Here is a 22,947-nt window from a genome sequence, read left to right on the forward strand (position 1 = left end):
GGAGAGAAAACGCACAGCGCCGACGATTTATCGCATCTCAAGCACGTCACGTGCAACTAATCATGGGAAAAACTCGACAGTTCAAGGTATATTTCACATAATTCCAACGACTAGCCTTGTTATTTATTAATCGTTGCTGCGAATCCAAGGCGAACTGGAGACTGGACACGCTTAAATTGAAACGGCAAGTCGGTTGGAATCAGTGGTATTCTTGGTTTCAGAATATCCTCGACTTTGAACTTTCCTATGATTACCGTAGCTTTAATCGCGTTATTTATCAGCTTCTTAACAGCGAGTCTCGTTCCATTGCATAGTTTCAGATGATTCCGCCAAAATGGCTCTTTCGTTCAACCAAACATGGTTTGTGCAATTTGCAGCAATATTCGGGAACGCTTCCGTGATCAGTTCTCTTTTCGAAGGTGAGAATTGACAAAAATTAGATGGAAGCTAAATGATGCCAGTGGAAGCGCCAACCTGAATTTTTCCATTGCCAGTGTCTAGTACTTGCTTGGAAAACACTTCCGCCGTTTCGTCACTTTGTAATTATTCGTTGTTAACTTCACGTATCTCCAGAAAGTCCATGACTTGAAGCAAGCGTCTATTCCATCAGCAGCTGTTGATCTTGGAATGACAGGCAGCGTTTGGTGAAAATCACCGGCCAGCAGAACCGTCGTACTTCAGAAGAGGTCCAAATTATTGCGCAGATCTCTCAGCGTTCCATCGAGTCGCTCCAATGCTCTTTTGTGCGCCATTCAAAATGCTTATTTTGCAGTTCTGTAATACTTCCACCCCTGCTGAGTCTCGGGCAATGTCTCAGCTATCGTTTGCAAATTCAGCGGCAGGTTGAGCGCAGAACGAGTTGTTCGCCCTCTTTCTAGCAATGTGACAGCGATTCCAGATAATGCTACGGCTATTTGACTTTGTGCACGAATCGAAGCTAAAATCAATGAAATCAGGAACCTTTTCCCAGTTTCACCAGGTGTTCCACCAGGGGTATCCGTCGTTGGCTGTTGTTATCTATGTGTCGTATGCGGTTTTCTGCTCCTGGTTCAAAAGTGGGACCTGTTTTCGTACTGACTGAGTCAAAGCGTCTCGATCGTATTTCCGTTCGCATTCAATTTCTAGATGGAATTATCTTGCATGAGGCGATTCGGCGCTGGCATTCCTAACTCGTGCAATAACTTGCCGGACATCATCAGCCACAAATCCTCTACATAAATCAGCGCCTCCTTGTGGGTCTCCACTAAAGCAGAACTATCAAACCGAACATCACATTTCGTTCTTTGAAATTTTCATACAAAAATAGCAACCAAATTATCCATTTTTCCGGTAGATTTTCCTAAAATTTTCTTTGATGCAAACCTTGTCTTGAAAATTAGGAACACAACAAAAAAGAAATAAGACAAATCGATCCAGCCGTTCTCAAGTGATGAGTTTTCATACATGCACCAATGCATTTTTATTTATATAGATTGTTGGAAATAGCATATCTATATAATACCTAGGAGAAACCATCCAGACCAACTTAAATAGAATGTCTGCATAAGCAAATATAATTCATTTACAAAAGAAGAAATGGCCTACGAAATACCCTATTCGACTGATTTTTTCGTGAATATTGCTCTTTAGCGTGGATCTGGATAAATAGAATATTCAATGAAAAACAACTGTTCAGTCGCCATGGCTCGTGTTGTAGATGCTACAAGTGGGTGTGATATCTGCATTCAGTAATTTTGGGAGGAGAAAGTTTTCTGTTTAATGGAATGGGTCTGTTGCGACATGACTGGACTCCGATAAAATCACCAAAAATGTAACGCTGCACGGGACAGTTAGAGTCCACAGAATACCGGATACAGTACACAGGCGAGAAACAAGCTTTTTAATCCCATGTGTGGATGTTAGATCTGAATGTGCGCCATGTAAATCCCTTTCATATGTCACCTAGAGGCTCTGAACTGAATCAGGCTCCTGTCTTCCGAAAGAAGTGTAAGGAATGGGCTTGTTTTTAAAACAACTACCACAACAAGTAAGTGTGTTGCCCATGTGGGAGAACATATATGCTACCCTAGCCGATATCTGATATCAAAGTCATTTCACTCTTAAATAGAACATGGGAAAAAATAACAACGCATGTTTTAAACCCATAAACTTCCCATACCCTTATAAAAGCTCACAGGAAGATACTGTTGCATTAAGTAATGCCGATCTGAGGATGCCATGCTAAGCAATTTATACACTCCTGGAAATGGAAAAAAGAACACATTGACACCGGTGTGTCAGACCCACCATACTTGCTCCGGACACTGCGAGAGGGCTGTACAAGCAATGATCACACGCACGGCACAGCGGACACACCAGGAACCGCGGTGTTGGCCGTCGAATGGCGCTAGCTGCGCAGCATTTGTGCACCGCCGCCGTCAGTGTCAGCCAGTTTGCCGTGGCATACGGAGCTCCATCGCAGTCTTTAACACTGGTAGCATGCCGCGACAGCGTGGACGTGAACCGTATGTGCAGTTGACGGACTTTGAGCGAGGGCGTATAGTGGGCATGCGGGAGGCCGGGTGGACGTACCGCCGAATTGCTCAACACGTGGGGCGTGAGGTCTCCACAGTACATCGATGTTGTCGCCAGTGGTCGGCGGAAGGTGCACGTGCCCGTCGACCTGGGACCGGACCGCAGCGACGCACGGATGCACGCCAAGACCGTAGGATCCTACTCAGTGCCGTAGGGGACCGCACCGCCACTTCCCAGAAAATTAGGGACACTGTTGCTCCTGGGGTATCGGCGAGGACCATTCGCAACCGTCTCCATGAAGCTGGGCTACGGTCCCGCACACCGTTAGGCCGTCTTCCGCTCACGCCCCAACATCGTGCAGCCCGCCTCCAGTGGTGTCGCGACAGGCGTGAATGGAGGGACGAATGGAGACGTGTCGTCTTCAGCGATGAGAGTCGCTTCTGCCTTGGTACCAATGATGGTCGTATGCGTGTTTGGCGCCGTGCAGGTGAGCGCCACAATCAGGACTGCATACGACCGAGGCACACAGGGCCAATACCCGGCATCATGGTGTGGGGAGCGATCTCCTACACTGGCCGTACACCACTGGTGATCGTCGAGGGGACACTGAATAGTGCACGGTACATCCAAACCGTCATCGAACCCATCGTTCTACCATTCCTAGACCGGCAAGGGAACTTGCTGTTCCAACAGGACAATGCACGTCCGCATGTATCCCGTGCCACCCAACGTGCTCTAGAAGGTGTAAGTCAACTACCCTGGCCAGCAAGATCTCCGGATCTGTCCCCCATTGAGCATGTTTGGGACTGGATGAAGCGTCGTCTCACGTGGTCTGCACGTCCAGCACGAACGCTGGTCCAACTGAGGCGCCAGGTGGAAATGGCATGGCAAGCCGTTCCACAGGACTACATCCAGCATCTCTACGATCGTCTCCATGGGAGAATAGCAGCCTGCATTGCTGCGAAAGGTGGATATACACTGTACCAGTGCCGACATTGTGCATGCTCTGTTGCCTGTGTTTATGTGCCTGTGGTTCTGTCACTGTGATCATGTGATGTATCTGACCCCAGGAATGTGTCAATAAAGTTTCCCCTTCCTGGGACAATGAATTCACGGTGTTCTTATTTCAATTTCCAGGAGTGTAATTAATGGTACAGCAGCAAGGCTTATTTGACCACTGTGTTGTAGGATTATTAATCTGCGATTCCCTATATTCTCACCATTTAAATTATAATCATCTACCTATGATGCATGTGTACCCGTAAATTTCGTCTTCCTGCTTTTGAAATGCAGTTTGCTTATTGGCATCGGCATTTCTATTTCTATAATTGTTACGTCATAATTTGACAATAGTCCAGCAATGTACCGATCCTGTAGACAGCGGAGGGTACCTGACATGCATTTTAAAGGTTTTAGTGCCATTTCTTCCATGGAACTCCATTTACCGCAGAGATTAGAATCCAGTAACGAGTTTCTCATTCAGCTCTTACGCTCTTACTTTTTGTTCACTGTAACGAATTAGTGGATATTAGACATAAGGCTTGAAAAGAAAGTGATTTGCTAACTCAACTATCGTCTCCCACTTAAAAGTGGTGTAATGTTAACTAAAATTAATCACACTAGACTAATTATGAACAGTGGTATCAAATGGGTATGTAAAATTCAGCTTTAAAAGCATTTTCTTTCGTAACGAGACAAAAAGATGATACTTTCCATCGACGCTGGGCATCGTACGAAAGACATAAAAGACATGTATTTGTTTGGAGTGACTCCAACTATAAACAGCAAAAACGAAATGGAAAATATAACCTGATGACTCTTGGGAGGGACAGGTCTGATCGCCACTACAGAGATCGTGGAATTTAAATGAGAGAAGTCGCCTGTTGCAGTTAGACTCCCAGTCAAGTCCAGGTTGTTTGACTAGAGCAGGTGAGTTGAATATTCGTTTCTACGAAATATGGCATAAAGTAAAAAATACAATTTTTCCCATATAGGAAGGACAATATCCCGAAGCATATCAGTATATGTGGGGGCCATCACAAAATTATTAAAGTGTGTTAAAGACTGCCTCCACACGGTGTCTACAGCAGATGCTTCCTGCGAACGCCTTCATCTCCACTGAGTGCTTATTGACTAGAAAGGTAGCAACCTGTCGAACAAAGAATCAACTGTCAATAAACCCACCGAGGCTCACTGTGGCTGCGTGTAGGGCTTTAATCTTTTTATTTCAAGCAAGGCCACTGCTAGCGAGGAATATGAACTACCAGTCGCCAAGACCGCATCTCCTTCCTAGATATAAAATGGCGACTCTCTTGAGCAAATCGCAGTTAAAGGCAGCGGGAACACTGGCTATCGCTATAGGCGCGTGCGGCCCCAGAAATCATGACACGTGACGCTCTTCCTCTATCTTTTTTTGTTTGTTTTAAATAAAAAGCGCTCCTCTTCCATTTAAATCCTGCAACAAACAGCACTGATCTGTGGTGGAAGCTTAACCAGTGACCTACCCGGTTTTAAACTTGAGGTAAGTCCAATACCTTTTTCTTCTTTTTTTCAGGTATGCTGCTCTGCTGACTATGGAATATTCAATTAAACATTTTAATATTAGAGACGTTGTTTACTGGTGCAAACAAATCGCTAAAATGGTATAATACATCCACAATCAATAAACTTGTTCCAGTACAGCGGTCTCAAGGATGGATTATTTAAACAATGCACTGTGGTAACTGCGGATGTGAAAAATGATCAAAGCACGAAGCATACACCTTCTGTCACCATCATACCTGCTCTCTGAGAACCTAAGAAAATTCTGACCTACGTAACATCGTTAATTGGGCCGAAGTCTTCTATCCTGTCACTCCTTGACACGTCAGTTGTGGCAGTACAAGACAGCAAAAAGAAAGCTGAAGTTTTGAATTTCGTGTTTAAGAACATGGTGCTGTCATCACACAAACTCCCGTGCTGTATGTAGGAAACAGTAATATGAATCTCTTTTACAGTGAAATGAACACCCTTAGCTGCTTACAGGCGTTGACATACGTCAACGTGGACAGATGAAAATGTGTGCCCCGACCGGGACTTTACCCCGGGATCTCCTGCTTACATGGCAGACGCTCTATCCATCTGAGCCACCGAGGACACTGAGGATAGCGCGACTGCAGGGATTTATTTCTGGCACGCCTCCCGCGAAACCCACATTCTCAACGTAGTGCCCCCGCCCATGATACTCATTACTTGCCGATTCCCGTAAGAGTTCGGGCACTGTTTGTGCATTCGCACAGAAGAAGAAGATGGTCAAGTGGCCGGTGAGCCTTAACTATATTTATACTAAGATGGTATCTGAAAGAACAGATACCATGTTAGTATATATATATGAATATCTAGTCTAGAGAAGCAACTGAAGATAAACAAGTCGCCAGGTCCGTGTGGAATATCAGTACAGTTTCACAAAGAGCACTTTACGGTATTGGCCCCTTACTTAGCTTGCATTTATTGTGCATCTCTGGCCCAGCGCAAAGTCTCAAGCGACTGGAAAAAAGTACAGATGACTCTTGCATGTAGGGAGAATAAAATCACAGAATCGCAAAATTACATACATATCTTTAAGATCGGTTTACTACAGAATTATTCACTGTATTTTCAGTTCGAAAAGAATAAATTTTCTTGAGACTGAAAAACTTCTGTCCACAGATCAGTACGGTTTCAGAAGCATTGCTCGTCTGATTCCTAATGAATTTTGCGGCACTCTGCGGAGAAACAATTCCGCCATTGGTAGTAGGCACTTCTTTCAGTTCACAACTTCTCTCACGTACTCAAAAGGTGGAATGTCACATTATGATGTAATTTCACTGTGTCTTTTGCATACCTGTTTCTCAAATGAAATAATTATAACCCTGGACCAGTATGCAAATGAAGTTTGCTTAATGCGCTCCTCTCTCTCAATGACGCGGTGCTCTTTATAAATAGTTAGAAAATATTTCAAACTAAACATTTTGTAATATGTCCGACCGCGGCCACTTTCGCCAACGCGCCGCGAGCGGCCGAACCAGACACACTGGAGGGAGCGCGAGCACCCGTGCGGGGGGTGGGGGGGGGGGGAAGCAGTCATTCTGCAAGAGCACAGCGAGAGGCCGGGATAGACGCCCGTACCTCGCTCAAGGAGGGACACAATGCGAAGGGCCTGGCTGACAACGAGAAGCGTGCCGATAACTGATGGACACCTGCAGCCATTAGGACGGAGCGCCAAGAATGCACGCGCAAAAGCATCTGAGTTCTGGCCCGACGGCAGTCATTTTACCTGGCTTAGAAAGCAGTGACGTACCGACAATTTCAGCACCCGGTGGGCACAGGGAGGGGCGTGCAAACAGCGCAGGGAATTGGCGCAGGGAGGCGTGTGAAAGAAGTCAACATTCTTAAGAAGATGCTTTTCTAGACAGTGAGGAAACTCCTTATAAACCACGGACGCCGGAATATTTTGAGACGGAGTCCAAACATGAGTCTGTCCAGGCCTCACGCAGTGAGATCAGTTATAAAGAAGTGTTGTGTAACTGCTCTCCCAACAGCCTCGGAATGCAGGAAAACGTCTTAAGAATGTGAAATCGTGAGAAAGATGCCGATTCACGAGCCGCACGCCAGCCCACGCCAGATAGAAAATTTCCACCCCGCACGGCGAGGCGTTGCTATGAAACGGCGAACTGTCATTGGCTGCATTGAAAACTTCGTCCGCCAATGACAACGACGAAAGGAAGAATATTTCGAAGACGAGTTGATCTGAGAGACGGAGCAGAAGCGATAAAAGGGAGCCGTGGAGATGCCGCGGAAGCGAGAGGACATTGGAGCTCTTCCACCCAGGGCCAACGTCCGTCTTCCGACGCCGTGATAGCACAGCTTCTGCCACGCCACCGACAACGAGCAGACAACGGTGAGATCGTACCTGGGACCCGTCGCAGTGCCGCGATTGTGATGAAGGCAGTCGACTAGCGCAGCACGCTGCGAGGCGACGTGGCGTACCGACGCAGCGAATGCCGCCAACAGCAGTATACGACGAACGATAACGAAGAATGGTGAGACGATTCGCTCCTTCCCCTTAATAACCGAGTCGTGTCTACGCCCAGTCAAATCAGCCCTGAGATTTATAATTTTGTTTTGGTTTGTGTAAAAAGCACGAAAATAAATACATTTCTTTCATGTTGTGATCATATAAGCAACATTTTACATTCATACATGAACTCCTTAATTTTGTACCCTTTGTGTGTGATTTCATTTCATTATTCATATCAGTTAATTGTTGGCTTCTAACGCGGAGCAATCGCATCCGTCATCTGCTCGTAATTTCACGTGCCACAGCAGAGAGAAGAAATTCACAGTTCATTACATTTTTGGCGCCCAACGTGGGGCGACCTCATCGGTAATTTTTCATGGTATCTGATGTCACAAAATAATTTTTAGAATTCACTACAATATCATTCATAAAAGTTATTTTCTCATACTGCTAGGCTTCAGAGCAGAATCGTACAGGTGAATAGTAACACTTTGTTGTTATCAAGTTATGGCTGGCACAAAGGAAAAATACTCTCGTAAATGAATCTGTCTGTTACCCCTTTTGCCGATGACTGGATCTTTGAATGAATTTACGAGTACGCTGACCATTAGAATTTCTTGAGTTCAAAAAGTATGAATCTTATACCAGGGCAACTTTCTGGTAAATGAATGCTATAAAAACGATCTCTCTACGTTGCTGAAACTATATATTCCTGTCATTTAAACAGAGCAATGCAAAGAGAATCTGAAACGCTAATACGTGTACTCCACATCAAAGCAAATCAAAATTGATATGTATTCTCAAATAACCTATTGTTTTTAAATTGGAAACATCACTGAATATGTTTTGTTTACTTTCTTATTGTAGTTTAGCAGCGTGTTCGTACTCAGATTTTTAAATTAACTTAAGGAATATCCATTTATTCCTCTGTATCTGGATAACCACTTAAAGTGCTTTTTCGAAAGATAGGACTTTAAAATAATCATCTGGCAGAATGTGCTCGCTATTTACTTGGTAAAATAACATGAACTGCAAATTTTGAAAACTCCGTAGTTCTCAGGCACTCAACCGCCTAGCGTACGCAAGAGCATAAATGGGCTGCCCTCACAGTGTTCTATAAGGCCGCAATGGGATACAGGAAGCACAAGCCTCGCGGGGTAGCCGCGCGGTCTAAGGCGTCTTCTCAAGGTCCGCGCGACTCCCCCGTCTGAGGTTCGAGTCCTCCCTCGGGCATGGGTGTGTGTGTCGTCCTTAGCGTAAATTACTTTAAGTTTGATTAAGTAGTGTCTAAGCTTAGGGACCGATGACCTCAGCAGTTTCGTCCCATAAGACCTCACCACAAATTTCCAGAAAGGACAAATGGTTGTCCTATACAGTGCTCGAGTTTAGGTTGATACTGCTGACACAGAGTTGACACCTGGCTGATGCCATCTCGTGCTGATGTTTCGGTTATTACCCTGTGAAAGTCTGCTCTGCGTGTGCTTTTCACGAAGATAGGTTTAAAAGTGGAAACACTTTAAAATCACACTGAAGTATTTTGATTTAGCTGGCAATGTCACTGGATAAATTACAGAGATCATGTGGACCTGCATTTGAGTGACGAGTTCGTCATTTGCGCGGTACGAGCTTTATTTCTAAACTAGATTTGAACAATCTGTATTCTCTTCTTGTAACTCGCGCTACTTACAACTCGTTTGGTTGTTTTTCTTTTTTGAATTTTCCTGTTAACGACCTTTACCTGTACTTCAGTACTCTTATCTTCAGTGTAATCCGATTAAAAATCTTCCTCTCAAAAACTGAATACATGTCATAAGTGGCGCCTTTTTACCTCGTTGTCAATCGGTTATTTTCTTCTCTGTTTGTCTGTATGCTAAAAATGATGCAGATGATTTTAAAGTAACTTTCCATTGAGCTAGCGACCTAAATTTCAAACATGTCTTAAAACTGGATGACAGTGCAATATTAAGTCGCTTCCTTGTCGATCTGTTTAGTGGATGTGGGAGTGATAAAGATTGGTAACGCCTGGTGTCTAAGCTGGCCTGCATGACTGAGGTGCTGTGCAGGGCAATTGGAATGTGTTCCAGCCATTACTGTAGCAAACGGGAATTGCTTAAGAGGGAGGAAGGAGAAGAGGAGATTGATATCGCTTTCCTGTCTGTTTTCTCGGTAGAAATTTTTCTACTGTGTTTAGGCTAACTTCCCGATCAGATAGAGACTTGAAAATTTAATCATAAGTCAGCACTGGATGACGATGCAGTACTGTGGTGTCACTGTCATTTCCCCTTGCCCCAGTCACGAATGCTTCATGATGGTTCAAATGGTTCAAATGGCTCTAAGCACTATGGGACTTAACTTCTGAGGTCATCAGTCCCCTAGAACTTAGAACTACTTAAACCTAATTAACCTAAGGACATCACACACATCCATGTCCGAGGCAGGAATCGAACCTGCGACCGTAGCGGTCGCGTGGTTCCAGACTGCAGCGCCTAGAACCGCTCGGCCACTCCAGCCGGCGCTTCATGATGTAAGGTGGGCATCTCATTTAGATTTTTTTAACTTATTATAAGTATATGTTAGGGAAAGCGCAAGTTATTTTAATGTCAACAGTATTTGGCCATGTTGCGGCACATTCTTTGCTTCTACGCAGTCTGATACATTCTTAGTTCAAGTGTGGCAGGTGACGGACGTATTCAGTAGTGCTGTGTTCACTTTCGGCTGTATCTGTTAGATGAAGAAAGATTCTTTGTAAAGGAACATGCTGTATACACTGAAAGGCGAAAGGAAGATAAATTTCGAATGATGTTACTGTTTTTTAAGGAAAGAATTTTGAGGTAAGACTGCAGTTCTGCACAGCTAGTTTGTCTGATTATTATCAGTTAGTTAATTTGCTCAGAGCTCAGAGAAAGGCTGCCCCACTTCCCTGAGTCATGCATTAATATATCAACTGATAAGCGGTTTGGCTTTTATAGAAATTCTCTATTGACATTGTATCCTCGTCAAATCACTTCACTGTGTTGACCATAGCATTTTACTCTACTTTTTTATGAATACATACTTCATTCTAAAATAGTTGTCTTGGAATGTTATTTCTTAGGAATAGTTACTCTCCCCGTCGCATTGTTTAAAGAATGTTTATCATTACGCATTACTACATTGCACCATATAGTAAGCAACAGCCTGAATGTTCTTTGCAAATTTTTATTTAAAAATACAAATCTAGTTTAGCCGCTGCCTGCTTGTTGTTTGCCGTTATGCTTTCCAGGAATCTGCAACAATATTGTCAAGACGAGAGGAAAGTGGAAATTTTGATTCAGGCCAGATAATTGTTTTACTTCAGTTGCGCATTTAATATAAATACCTGTTGTATTCAGATGAGCTACAGTGATATTCAAATTAGGTTCTGTGTAGTCAACGTTTAGCGTACGAGTTTAAGTTCATTTTGTGGGTACATAGATTTACTAGTACTTAGACTTTTTATAGGGCGGAAAGTAAATTTCACCTAAAATTCGTACAGAAACATGTAGTAGGGAAGATCGACTGCTGATAAGCCTCTATGTGAGTTCATTTGTGTGACTTTTATCTTCAGGGCTTTATCATGAGATCATGAGATATACTTTGTGAGAAACAGTGAACAGTAAAGAAAAACTTGAATAAACACATAATTTACAACATGTTTCTGAAGCGATCTCATCAAAACATTCGAAGTTGTTGAAAAATTCTGCACACGTAACTCCCAGAAGAAAATTAGTACACCCGGAAAGACGACTTCGATTTAGATCCGATGACGGCATGTGCTACCTGTGGGATAACAAATGTACTGATAATGACTTCAGAGTAGTCCGCCGACAGATAGCATAGTGCCATAGGTACCAGAGTGTCATTTGTGTCTATCGTTTAATAGGGAATGTTCCCATCCAGAAGGTTCAGTGTGGTGCAAACGTGTGAAGCAAGCAGACAACCATGGCACAACTCGTGCTTCCTGCAGCAAACTGAGAGAGTTTGAAAGGGGTCAAACTGTGGTGTTCCGAGAGACAGGATCGTCCTTTTGGAGAACTGCTACAGAAGTTGGACGTGCTGCGTCAGTTGTGCAACGATGGTGGTAGCAGTGATCACGTGAAAATTCTCACACCTGTAGATGAGATTCTGGACGTCCACGCATCACAGAGGCCCGCCAGATTCGTCGTGTCCTAAGGGCAGCGGTGGCAGCTTCGTACAGCAACCACAGTACAGATTAGAGGGCTTTTGACCCTGTACATATCAACACGAACTGTTGCGAACTAGTTATTAGCAGTGGGACTACGGGAACACACACCTCCTGCCCGTCTTCCACTCACGCCACAGCATTGACGTAAGCAGCTCGACTGGTGCCGTCAGAGGATCACTTGAAAGATGGAATGGCGCGTCCTGGTCTTCAACGATTAAAGCAGATTCTGCTTGCTCGCAAGGGATGACCATTTGCGCTTACGATGTATATATAGTGAACGATGTTTCGTAGAGTGCATTCATTCAAGGCACACTGGCTCCACCCCAGGCCTGATGGTCTGGTGTATGATCAGCTACAGCTTTCGTTCAAAAATGGTTCAAATGGCTCTGAACGCTATGGGACCATCTGAGGTCATCAGTCCCCTAGACTTAGAACTACTTAAACCTAACTAACCTAAGGACATCACACACATCCGTGGCCGAGGCAAGATTCGAACCTGCTACCGTAGCGGTCGTGCGGTTCCAGACTGAAGCGCCTAGAACCGCTCGGCCACCAGCGGCCGGCAGCTTTCGTTCCCCTATGGTGTTTCTAAAGGGGACGCTAACCTGCACTTGATACGTGCAGAATGTTGTTAGACCTGTTCTTTCACCTTTCTTGCAACAACAAGGTGATGCGTTGTTCCAACACGATAAAGCCAAAACACTACCTGTGAAACTCAATGGGCTCTGCAAGACGCGCTGAGATTTCCCTGGCCAACACGATTTCTATTCTTGCCTACAATCGAGAACGTTTGGGATATGATGGGACGAGAAGTGACTTACGTGACTTGTCAATCAACAACTCTTACAGAACTACATGAACATGCTGAGAAGGCGTGACACAGTATTCATCATCTGTACGATAGATTGGATGCTAGAGTCAGTGCCTGCATTGCCACCTATGGAGGCTACACGTACTAATGTGGGTGTTTCACTATGGTTCGACACATGGTACATCAGAGCCGTTTGTCTTATTGCAACAATAGATTGTAGATATATACATTTGCTTTTTCTTCCAAATCCCTTGATCAATTTTAACCAAATTTGGCACACAAATAGCGAACTTCGCAAGTTGCAACACTGTGGGTCTTATAACCTGTTAGCTTCAAAGGAGCAGTGACACAGGGAAAAACGTGTCGTTTCACCTCCTACTATAAAGGCTGTGTTTTGTGGGAATGCTATTGGATAGCTATATCAGTCTGTTTTTCAGGGACTACACGTGCAGATAGATAGCGGAAGGGGTGGACAGAGAAAGGGGTAGGAGAGAACAGATAGGGTTGGGTAAAATGAGTGGTTGTTGAGAGCAGGCCAGGAGGAGATGGATGGTGAGAAGGAGCAGCACGATATGGATAGAGTGAGGATGCAGGAGGAAATGCATGCATAGAGACTGGTGGGATGTAGGGTGTGCATAGAAAGAGGAGACAGATGGAAAGGAAGAGGGGAGAGAAGATATGGACAGAGAGGGAGGAGGAGGGTACGGTCAGAGAGAGAATGAGACGAGGAGGAATGCAGAGGGGGAGAAGGGAATGTGAAGAGAGGGATGGAGGGAGGAGGAAATGGTCAGAGAGAGGGCCAGAAGAGTATGGACAGAGAGCAGAGGAGGAGGAGGAAGAGGAGGAGAAGGCGGAGGAGGATGGATAGAGAGGAGGAGGATGTGATGGACAGAGAGAGTGGGGAGCAAGAGACGTTGTGACATACACATGTGTGAGTGAAGCCGCTGAGAAATGGCTAGTTATTTAAATAAACTACTGCTACTATAGTCATTCCGCTTAAGATCACTGTGGGTAGTTATTCCCAGATATATTATGGAAGATATGGTATCCAGCAATTTGTCGTCAGTAGGGTAGTTCTACAGTAGTGGATTTCTTTTCCTGTGTAAGTGCAGTATGCTAGATTAATTTTCGTTCACGATCAACTGCCAGAGCCTGCGCCAGTCATAAATCTTCTGTAAGTCATTCTGGGAGCTGTTACTGTCTTCTGGCTTTTCTACTTTCCTGTAGACAGCCGCATTATCTGCGAAGAATCTAAAAAGTTTCTGACGCTTTCTACTATTTCAGATATATACATTGTTATCACCCCTAACAATCGTATCGCGCTTCCTTGAGGTACTCTCAAAATTACCATTGCAGGTTTTATCCGCAAGAAGGTCTCGAACCCTATCGAAAATCTGATAACCCATGTTGCACGTTGCTTTTTCTAGAGGAGGTTTTCGTACTCTAAAAATGTCATACCTTTTAGCATAAAACTTATTCCATAACTCAACAACAGATTGAAAACGAGACTGACCTACGCTTTTTTCCAGTTGCTAGGTACGTTTTGTTTCTTCAGCGATCTACGACAAACTGCTGCTAGAAAGGGAGCAAGCTCTTCGCTATTATCTTTTTATAATCATACAGATATCGCATCTGGTCCTGATGCCTTTCCACTACCAAGCGATTGTAGTTGCTTTTCTATTCCGCTATCGGTTATCTCAATATCTGTCTTTCTGATGTTCGTACGATGACTGAAAGGAGAAATCGTATTACGATCATCCATGGTAAAACAATTTCTGGAGGAGAAGTTGAAAAATTGGCCACCGAGTTGCAAAACAGAAGTTTATTAGCCTTTATCTCGGTATAGGTATTTCTAAAAATAGATATTTCTAAAAATATCTTCTTCGGACGAAGATCTTCGGCAGAAGAATATATTTTTAGATATATCGAAACCTAGGTCAACGTCTAATAAACCTTTCTTTTGCAACTGGTTGGCTGATTTTTCAACCTCTTCAGATTTGCAGAGTTTCTGTTTCACAGCCATGTTTAAGATTTTAAAATTTCGGAAGATCGAATTCAGTATTTCCGTCTTCTTTCTGTTATCTTCCGTTTCGGTACGAGTGTGGTCACTAGACATTTGAACAGAGGTTTTCAAACCACTTACTGATTTTACCTAGACCAAAACCTTTTACGGTAGACAAACTTTTACTTTCAGAGTCACTAAACGCTTGTGTTATTGCTCTCCTTACGCTCGTAAATGCTTTACTCGGCTTTAGTTTGTCGGCTGGGTTTTGACTTCTCTTGAAAGTGGAATGGAGCTCTCTTCGTTTACATAGCAGCTTTATAACACGGCTATTAAACCACGGCGGGGCTTTCCCATTCTTTAGAACCTTGCTGGGAACATACTTGTCTATAAAATATTGAATAATGCTTCTGAATGTTTCTCATTTGTGTTTCACATCTTCGTCCTCAGCACTGAATATTTGATACTGTTCGCTCACACACTCTGCAATTTGTGTCCTGTCACTCTTGCTAAGCTAAACTGTTTTCTTACCTTTGTTAACGTTCCTTCTAATGTCCACAGTCATAGTTTCTGTCGCAGTCTTATGGTCGTTGATACCTTTTTATACATTAACCGATTCGATAATACCAGGTCTCTTTGCTGCTATGAAGTATGACATTACCTTCAGGACTTGATTCTCTTATCTGCTCTAAGTAATTTTCTGGCAAGGCATTTAGAAAAATGTCCGCCCCCGGTAGCTGAATGGTCAGCGTGACGGATTGTCAGTCCTCTGGGACCAGGTTCGATTCCCGGCTGGGTCGGACAATTTTCTCCCCCAAGCGACTGGGTATTGTGCTGTCCTCATCATCATCCTATCATCCTCATCGACTGCAGGTCGCCGAAGTGGCGTCAGATTGAAAGACCGACACCCGGCGAACCGTCTGCCCGACGGGGGGCCTTCGCCATACGATTAAATAAATAAATAAATTCAGAAAAATGTCACTGGTCTTTGGGACCAATTTTGGTAGCACGACTCTCCCTGTCTGTATCCAGAAAGTTGAAGTCATACCCTACTAAAACGTCGTACTCAGGAAAATTGTGAGTATTGACGATATTCTGTAAGTTCTCTCTGAAGTACTCTACCACTCTACCACTATAGTTCCTGACTCAGACGGCCTATAAACACAACCGGTTACTATTTCTGACCTATCTTTGACGCTTAACTTCACCCAGATAAATTCATATCCAGAATCCGTGATAGCCTCGCCAGATGCAAACGAATTCTTTACTGTAATAAATATGCCGCCACCACTTGCGATTAACCTGTCGTTGGCATTCTTGCCCGAGCGCCGGAGTCGGCAGTCTTACAGTGCTTGAGGCGTGCTTGTTTCTGTAAATGAAAAGTGTGTGTTTCTCTTTTTGGGACGAAGACTGTGGTCGAAAGCTTATGTGTAAGTGTCTTCTAACTCTCTCTGTCTCCAACTTAGTGTGTCATCTTTATGGTAAGTAGCAATCTATCTTTACTACATTGTTGATTGTCCTATTCTTACGACAAATATTCCAGTCTTAACTTAGCAGTTATGTACCTTTTACTTCTGGTTTCAAGTAACTTTAGGTTCGTAATACTATCTCGGCATTATCAGCATCAAAAAGGGATACTAATACTGAGACCTTTTCTTGGATCCTCCATCAGTTTACTGGCACCGTACTAACCTCTTCTGTATCCAGTGTTCTCTGAGAACACTCTGAGAGCAGTGGAACATGTTACTTTTACACATAAACAAGAACGACTAGTCACACTACTACACTTTAAAACACAGTTTGTATGTAATTCATGTCACACAGTCTCATACAGAACCTACATCCGCTTTCTTTTATATACTGTATATGATAAGATACTGTTATCCCCCTTCCCTTCTGTGTGAAAGGATGAATGGGCAAATGAATTTCTAGTTGCATGCTTGATGGTAGCAGACAAGCCTGTCTGCTAGAGAACAGTAGGACCAACGTCGCAGCAGGTAGCTACGCTTTCTAAAAGCAGAGACGTTTCTATTCATAGTATGGTCCTGTCCATCCCTTGTCATGTTGGTATAGGAAGCTGCCTCTCTGGTCACTTCCGTTTAGTATCTGGAAGCACCCTTGGTAGGGGCCCACGGCAGTCGGTCCGCGGCGAGCGTCTGAAGTGGTAATATCTCCGACTAAGCGTGTCCCTGCTAAGTCCGTAGGACAATGGATTTCTTAAGTTCAGCCTAACTGAAAATTTAATCACCTTTATTTCAGGTTTAGATCTAAAATATCTAATGTTATCTTAAATTGCAATGCGGTGTAATTCGAGTGTGAAGTTCAGAATATCTTCCAGTAGCTGCTTTGTCACTACTTTGAGAGTAAAATGGAACCACGTGTGGATGATCCGTAAGTCTAACTAAGATCATCAATCTTAAATGCGAATGTGCGTGAGATTATAACGTTTCGTCTTGACAATATTTTTCAATATAGCAACTTTTCTTTATGTTCAACCCACGTGGGGTGTACTTTGTGAGACCAGAACCACGCGCTTATACAATTGTTTGACCCATCAGGTTAATAGTAAGCGATAGTAACCAGTTCGAAGTTTTTCTTTTGTAATTTGTGTTTCGATGTAATTTATTTTAATTATCCAAATTATTGTGGAGTTACACTCTTTGTGTAAACCAAGTTGACCACGTGAAGCATGTAGTGTAATCATCAAAGTAGCACTCAGCTATTCTTTTCGGGAAGATTTCACAGAGAGTTAGTATGAATTTAGTATACCAGTGTGTGGTAATTTCATGACGGACAGGATTGCGCTACGAACGTAACTTCTTTGGGTGAAAACTGGATCGGTTGGCTGTGGTTAATTTCCTCTTGCATATGTTTCAACGTTCTTCGTGTCTTATTTTATGAATGCAGTGTTGCATGCAGTCTCCCAATCTTGGCTCCATATTTGATGTGTTCCGTAAGATTACAAACTCACATTTTCACAATCCTAAATAAGGCACCAGTTTAGTTATGAATCAAGTTCAATATGCCGAAATTTCAACGGAACAATGATCAATGTTAAAATAAATGTCCAAATATAAACTGATTTATTTTTTTTTATTTAAATTGTCTTTTCATATATATATCACCAGTTATCGTAAGATGACTACTAAAAGATTATAATTAATGTTAGTCTAGTTGGGAATTTGGTAAGCTAGACTATATACTTGGTGAAACAGTTGCTCAGTAATGCAAGGTTAACTTCTCCAGATAGCTCGCAGCTTTTAACCCGCTTTTATTGTCTTGAATATCAGCACCGCTTTCAGAACCAATTAATGCGTCAACATTACACATGGCGACCCTGTTCTGCAATTCCGCTAGACTATGGAATTTCTGAAACGTTAGATTGCGAGCGTTGTATAATCTTAATTTTTTTTCCCTACAGCGCTCAAACAACTTCTGCGTTGTTTCTGAGCAGACTTTCAAAAGATTCACGGCGTTGATGAGCGGCGTTGTGTTGTTCCTCTTGTTGTTTTGTTCTCTATATTAGTGTGTTTTATATATGTATGTTTTTTCGCGCTTGTAAATTGCACTGACTTCGATCAACGATATAAATTCGTGTTGCGTGTGAAAAAGTGCGTACTAGGTGGACCACCTTTCATGTAACTTTTTTAATTTTTGAGGGATACATTTATTGTGATTAGTGTGTTGCGTACTGGATATAAATTGAACTAATGCAGTCACGTAACCAAGATAAAAGTAGTCGGTCCAACAACTTAAGCAACATGGACCAAGGAGATAATTTGATTTTGAATATTAACGTGTCGGACGGTTCCGAAAATGCAATGGGGAATACTTCAGAGGAAATGCAAAACAGGACGAACAGGCTCACAGCAGAGCCAAAAATTAATTTGCCTCCAACTAACCAAATTGATTTAGCAGAAGTTACAAAAGCCTTGTTGTGTCAAAATAAAGAAAACGCAGAGAAATCAGAAAAATCGTTCCGAGAACAAAAAGAATCATCCGAAAAATCGATCCGAGAGCTAGGCGAACAAATGACGCAGAAATCTGAAAAATCGATCCGCGAGCTAGGCGAACAAATGACGCAGAAATCTGAAAAATCGATCCGCGAGCTAGGCGAACAAATAGACGAAAAACTAATACAGCAGACAAATAAAGTCGACAAGTCGATGCAGAGAGCGTCCGATGATATCTCACAAAGAATAAACAATCTGGCAAGTGAAATAAAAAGTGATATTATGAAAGAATTAGGCCGTACATTTGAACAAATCGATGATCGTCTGCAAGCCTTAGAACAGGGCAAGCGGAGTCGCGATGCGGAATCGAAAGAGAGCAAGGAACAGCTACTTAGGAATTTCCAAACGCTGAGAGAAGAATGCCAAAGGGAACACCAGCAGGTACTTTCCAGGGTCCATGAGGCGGAAACGCATTGTCCCGCGTCCATTAGCAACACAGTAGCGGACAACAGTCAAGCGATTCGCACACTCGAACAGCAAGTAGAACAATTGAAGCAGACTGGGGCAAAGGACAACAGACAGATACATGATAAGATTGCGGCATTAGCGGACATCGTAGGTATGATGAAGGTGATGGAGAGCGATAACAATACTACACTGGTAGCGGTCGCAGAGACCGAAGAAGTGCGTTCGCTTCTTAGATTTCAGAAGGGACAGTTCGAAGTGAACAGGCGACATAAAGCTGTAACAGGCGAATTACAAGAACGCGTGGCGCATCTGGAAAGCCGTATGGGGTGTGATTCCGAACTCGCCAATAGCACTAAAAATAGGTGTATGAACAGTGCAGAGAGGGACTCCAGCTACGAGGGAGATTTTGACGACAGGGAAGAATGTATTTTGAGGGGCAGACATGAGAAAAATAGAAACATTCAAGGGCCTTGCCGGGAGGAAATGCGGGGATTTGATATCAAACATTTCCTTACGGTGAGAAAGTTTGAGATATTTCGAAATTCGCAAAAAGGAATACATCCACGAGCATGGCTCGAGCAATTTGAATTCTGTCTTCCCCCCGACTGGGCAAGTTCACATAAGATAGAATATATGTGTGGCTATTTATAAGGCGAACCGGCGATTCGCATGAGGTCGGCAGCGCGACACTGCAACTCCACTCGGGAGTTTCGACAAGCCTTTCTGTCCGCCTATTGGTAGGAAGCGGCACAAGATAGGGTCAAGCATGGCATAATTATGGTGCCAAATTTGAACCAGTCTGGTTTCGGCAGCCCAGCACGCCTATTCGACCACATGCTGCAGGCGAATCAATTTCTATACGACCCATACGGGCCTGCAGATCTAATTAGGATATGCATCACCAAATTGCCGATGCACTTTCGCCACGTTATTCTTGCGGGACGATGCAAAGAGGACGTGGAAACGTTTAAGACACTTCTTCAATAGTTGGAATATAATACAGGAGAATGCCCGCCTAATCAGGCACAAAGTTATTACGGGGCACAGCAGCGCGACCGCAGTCGTGGCCGTAGTACTAATCAACGGCGTGACTGGTCGTCGCGACGCGAAAGGAACAATAATCAAATGGTTCAAATGGCTCTGAGCACTATGGGACTTAACATCTATGGTCATCAGTCCCGTAGAACTTAGAACTACTTAAACCTAACTAACCTAAGGACATCACACAACACCCAGCCATCATGAGGCAGAGAAAATCCCTGACCCCGGCGGGAATCGAACCCGGGAACTCGGGCGTGGGAAGCGAGAACGCTACCGCACGACCACGAGATGCGTGCGAACAATAATCGAGACCGGCCATATAGAAACTGGGGTAACAGTCGCGAACACAGGTGGAACAACGGAAATGATCGACGACGTGGACAAGATCGTGAACGCAACAGTTACGGCAACCAGAATCGATATTACGGTGAACACGGTTTGAATAGGACTGTAGGCGGAGCACCACATGATGTTGAAATTCGGCCGGCTAACCCCAGACATAATCCAGCAAAAGGAAATGAACAAAACCGGCAATGACAAACGATTAGCGCAGAAGGCGCCCAATCGGAACAAATGAGCGACATGGCAAATGAATAGGGTATATAGAGAGGGATGATATTAGAGAGTATTTGTTGCAAGAAACTACGAGTGCTAAAATTTCGGGAATAAATCCAGTCGTGATAGTTGCAGTAAGCGAAATATGTTTTAAGTGTGTCATTGACACTGGAAGCCCTTTCTCGATAGTGAGCGAGGCAGCATTTCAAAAATGCGAAGGGACTGGGACTTGGCCCGTTTTTCAAGTGCGGGGAATAAAGGTGAAGGGCGGAATCTACGGTAAGAGCGTAGAAATCCGAAATCAGACTCGGCTTAATTTTACCTGCCAGGGAAGAGAGTTTGGGTACAGCTTCTTTGTGCTCCCAATGCTGAATGTGGCAATGATTTCAGGACATGATTTCATGAATGCCCACCACGTAGTAATTGACATGGGTGGAGGAGTAATGACAGTTCAAGTTGGGGATCAGCCAATTAATTTAGAATTTGATGAATGCATATTACGTGCCGAGTCAGAAATTAGTTGCCTAAAATTTTAAGTTCAAATCTAGTCACAACCCAAACTGGAGCTACTCATGAACTATGTAAGTGAGTCGTGCTCTACGTCTGGTGAGCAAGGGAAAGATATTGTTTTTGCTGATGCACTGAGAAAGAGCATCGCGGGTGTCAGAACCACGGACAGGGAAAAGGAGAAATTGTATTGCCTACTTAGGAATCATGAACGGGTATTTTCTGAGACTCCGGGGGCGATTAAGGGATTTACTTACCAATTCAGAGTACGTGACCATCAGAAGTTTTCTGTTAGACCATACCCTATTCCCGTGGCGTATAAAGCCCAGGTGGAGAAGGAAATAAACAAGATGTTAGAACAAGGAATAATTGAGCGGACAGTAAGCTCGTACAATTCACCCTTGCTTGTCGTACCAAAACGTGACAACTCGGTTCGTTTGGTACTAGACTCGAGGCAGATAAACACAATTATTATGTCGGAAACGGACAGGCCTGAGAACCTTGAGGAACTCTTACAACGTTTCCACGGGGTAAGAGTACTATCATCTGTCGACCTCCGTTCGAGTTTTTGGCAAATCGTGCTACACTCATCTTGCAGATTGTATACAGCATCCTGTGTTATGGAAATTGTTTCCAATTCCGGCGTCTCCCGTTCGGACTAAACGTCTCATCAGCTGCTTTTATAAGGGGGTTAAATACCATTTTGCCTGATGATTTGAAACAGCGAGTGACAATTTACGTGGACGACATATTAATTGCGGAAAAGTCGTGGGAAGATCTTAATGACGTTCTGAACAGACTACTGGATGTTTTTGAGAAAGCAGGTGTAACAGTCAACTTAGATAAGTCACAGTTCGGACGAGAAAACATAAAATTCGTAGGCCATATTGTCTCAGCAAATGGAATACAACCTGACCCGGAGAAAATTGCGGCGATAGCGGAGTGTGCAATGCCGACAAATAAAAAACTGTTGCGAGCATTCTTAGGCCTGTGTAATTTTTATAATCGATTTATAAATTTTAGTGTACTTAGTACACCCCGTCTATGTGGACTAACAGGGAAGAACGCTTTGTGGGTCTGGGATCAAGAGGCACAGGATGAATTTTATAAACTGGGAAAGGCATTGGTAGAGGCACCCATCCTCGTGCATCCCGACCTGACACAAGAATTCTGTTTAATGACGGACAGTTCCTTGTCAGGATTACGTGCGGTACTGATTCAAACCGAAGGAAATGATGATATTACAACTTGGAAAACAATCTCGTTTGGGAGCAGGGTGCTCTCTGAATGTGAAAAAAATTATTCAGTGACTGAACTCGAAGCACTCGCGATAGTTTCGGCATTCTCAAAATTTAGGTATTTCTTATTTGGAAGGACCACCAGGGTGTACACTGACCATCGTGCACTCCAATTTCTTATGAGCACAAAAATCACGCGTGGGAGACTAGGACGCTGGGCACTATACCTACAGGAATATAATTTCACTGTAGAATACATTCCGGGATAGAAAAATGTAATAGCTGACGCTTTATCGCGCATTCCTATAGGTTTGGTTCACACAGAGGAAGGGGAACTCGGTGAAAATAATTTTAGCATCCTATACTTACAGAATGTAGCGTTCGAGAACTTTGTTACCACCTCTTTAGGGAGTATAGCGGACGAACAGGATAAGGACGCAGTATTGAAAGATATAAAGAGGAAGTGGGAGGACAAGGAGAATGTAGGAATACGCCAGTACTACTTAGTGCGCAACAGAATACTATTCAAGAAACGAGCCCCGGACGACTCCAGATGGGTGTTGGTGATTCCGGAGGAACTCGTAAACAAAATTATATGGTACATAGATTTAAGTTA

The sequence above is a fragment of the Schistocerca americana genome, chromosome 3 (genome assembly GCF_021461395.2).
Source record: "Schistocerca americana isolate TAMUIC-IGC-003095 chromosome 3, iqSchAmer2.1, whole genome shotgun sequence".
NCBI lineage: Eukaryota > Metazoa > Arthropoda > Insecta > Orthoptera > Acrididae > Schistocerca > Schistocerca americana.